At 53.3% G+C, this 2,500-nt stretch overlaps 2 non-coding genes across 2 annotated transcripts in view; both read left to right on the top strand.

The window, feature by feature from the left end:
* The first annotated feature begins 1,584 nt into the window (after positions 1-1,584).
* LOC149214797 (5.8S ribosomal RNA) lies at positions 1,585-1,738 on the top strand. The gene has a single exon (XR_016251535.1). It is a non-coding gene; the product is annotated as a 5.8S ribosomal RNA (ribosomal RNA).
* Positions 1,739-1,985: 247 nt separating this feature from the next.
* LOC149214798 (25S ribosomal RNA) overlaps positions 1,986-2,500 on the top strand; it is a 3,289-nt gene continuing 2,774 nt past the window's right edge. The window contains exon 1 of the ribosomal RNA XR_016251313.1: positions 1,986-2,500. This exon is cut by the window's right edge and continues 2,774 nt beyond it. This is a non-coding gene — a ribosomal RNA (25S ribosomal RNA).

Here is a 2,500-nt window from a genome sequence, read left to right on the forward strand (position 1 = left end):
AAGCCTTGTGTCGTTGGGTTGGGGGGGCTGTTTGCCTCTCAGTGACGTGCTCCAGACACTGGTCTCATCGTGGCCCTCGTCTTTTCTATTGGTCAATTTTTGGGTTGTGATTTATTTGCTTGGTTGTTTGCTATGTTGTAGAGCTGGAAAGGGTGTTGTGATGAATGCATGTGGGAGGGTGTGAAGAGGTGGGACGCTTTTTTGATTGGGTGCCTTGTTTGATTTCTTTTTGGTTAGCGGACATCTTGCTCGGCGCGCTGTTGAGCTTCTCTCTTTTCTTGGGATCTTTGTTTCTCTGGTGTTGTTTTTTTCCCTTCTTCCTTTTGCCCCTAGCCTTACGGAGGAGAGGTGGGATTGTTGTGGATTGGTGTTCGGGAAGGACGAAAAGCAGTACGAGTTCCCAGGGTGGCCACCCTAGTCCTTCTCGATCGCCGTCCCCTGCAGTTCCCCCCTTTTTCCGAAGGAGTGGGGTTTGGGAAGCTTGTTCTCTGTTTGAGCCTCCCCTTGTGAGCCGGTAGCCATGTTTGATATCTCTTGCTTTCCTGTTGTTTTCTTCCCTTCTTGCTTTTGGCCCCTTAACTTTACGGAGAAATGGTGGGATTGTTGTGGATTGGTGTTCAGGAAGGACGAAAAGCAGTGCGAGTTCCGAGGGTGGCCACCCTAGTCCTTCTCGATCATCGTCCCCTGCAGTTCCCCCCCTTTTTGCGAAGGCACGGGGGTGGGGAAGCTTGTTCCCTGTTTGAGCCTCCCACTGTGAGCCGGTGGATGCGTTTGATACCTCTCTTTCTTTCATGTTGTTTTCTTCCCTTCTTTCGGCCCCTAGCTTTACGGAGAAAAGGTGGGATTGTTGTGGATTGGTGTTCGGGAAGGACAAAAAGCAGTGAGAATTCCCAGGGTGGCCACCCTAGTCCTTCTCGATCGTCGTCCCCTGCAGTTCCCCCATTTTTGCAAAGGCAGGGGGTTGGGGAAGCTTGTTCTCTGTTTGAAGCCTCCTCCCCTTGTGAGCCGGTAGCTACAGTTGATATATCCCTTTCTCTCTTGTTGTTCTCTTCCCTTCTTCCTCGTGGCCCCTAGCTTTACGGAGAAAAGGTGGGATTGTTGTGGATTGGTGTTCTGGAGGGACGAAACGCAGTTCGAGCTCCCAGGGTGGCCACCCTCGTCCTTCTCGATCGTCGTCCCCTTCAATTCCCCCCTTTTTCTGAAGGCACGGGGCTTGGGAGGCTTGTGCTTTGTTTGTGCTTTGTTTTCTACCCTATTCTCTTCCTTTCGGTCCCTAGCTCTACGAAGAAAAGGGGGAATTGTTGTGCGCTGGTGTCGGGGAAGGGCTAAAAGCAGTGCGAGCTCCCTGGTGGACACCCTAGTCCTTCTCGATCGTTGTCCCACACATTTCACCCCTTTTTGCGAGGGCTTGGGGCTGGGGGGAGATTGTCCTCTGTTGGAGACTCCCCCCGTGAGGGGGTTAGACACCTTTGTTTCTATTTCTCTCATGCGTTTTTCCTACTTTTGCCCCTTGGCCTTACATTTGTTGTGGGGGGGTTGCCCCTATTCAGTTTTGTGGCCGATTTTTTGGTAGTACGTGGAAACGACTCTTGGCAACGGATATCTCGGCTCTTGTTACGATGAAGAACGTAGAGAAATGCGATACTTAGTGTGAATTGCAGAATCCCGTGAATCATCAAGTTTTTGAACGCAATTTGCGCCCGAGGCCTCGGTCGAGGGCACGTTTGTCTGGGCGTCGCATCCCATTCAAACACGCTCCCTACAATATGCTAGGGAGCAGTGGAGCTGGTCGTTCGTGCCCCGTGCGGTGCGGTCGGCTGAAATACCTCAAGCGATGTTTCGTGGCGTGCGTCGGCGAGCGGTGATCTTGTCCCCTTGGATGGGCAGTCGGCGTTAGCCGATGCGGGCTTTGTGTGGCATCGCTCGAACTTGCTTTGCTCTCTCTTGTCCTCCCATGGGGTAGGGTGGATTTAGCTCCAACATTGCGACCTCAGCTCAGGCGAGAACACCCGCTGAGTTTATGCATATAATTAAGCGGAGGAAAATAAACTTACAAGGATTCCCCTAGTAGCCGCGAGCGAACCGGGAAGAGCCCAGCATGAAAATCGGGCGGCGGTGCCGCCTGAATTGTAGTCTGTAGAAGCGTCCTCAGCGGCAGACCTGGGCCAAGTCCCTTGGAAGGGGGCGCCTGAGAGGGTGACAGCCCCGTCAGCCCGGGACCCTGCCGCATCACGAGGCGTTGTCAGCGAGTCGGGTTGTTTGGGAATGCAGCCCTAATTGGGTGGTATATTCCATCCAAGGCTAAATACGGGCGAGAGACCGATAGCGAACAAGTACCGCGAGGGAAAGATGAAAAGGACTTTGAAAAGAGAGTTAAAGAGTGCTTGAAATTGCCGGGAGGGAAGCGGATGGAGGCTGTCGATGCATCTCGGTTGGATGTGGAACGGCTCAGGCTGGTCCGCCGCTCGACTTGAGGTGCAAACCAACACGGGCTGCTGCA

This window comes from Pinus tabuliformis, chromosome 1_1 (genome assembly GCF_031772625.1).
Source record: "Pinus tabuliformis cultivar Carrire ecotype Pingquan chromosome 1_1, CPIR1, whole genome shotgun sequence".
Classification (NCBI taxonomy): Eukaryota; Viridiplantae; Streptophyta; class Pinopsida; order Pinales; family Pinaceae; genus Pinus; species Pinus tabuliformis.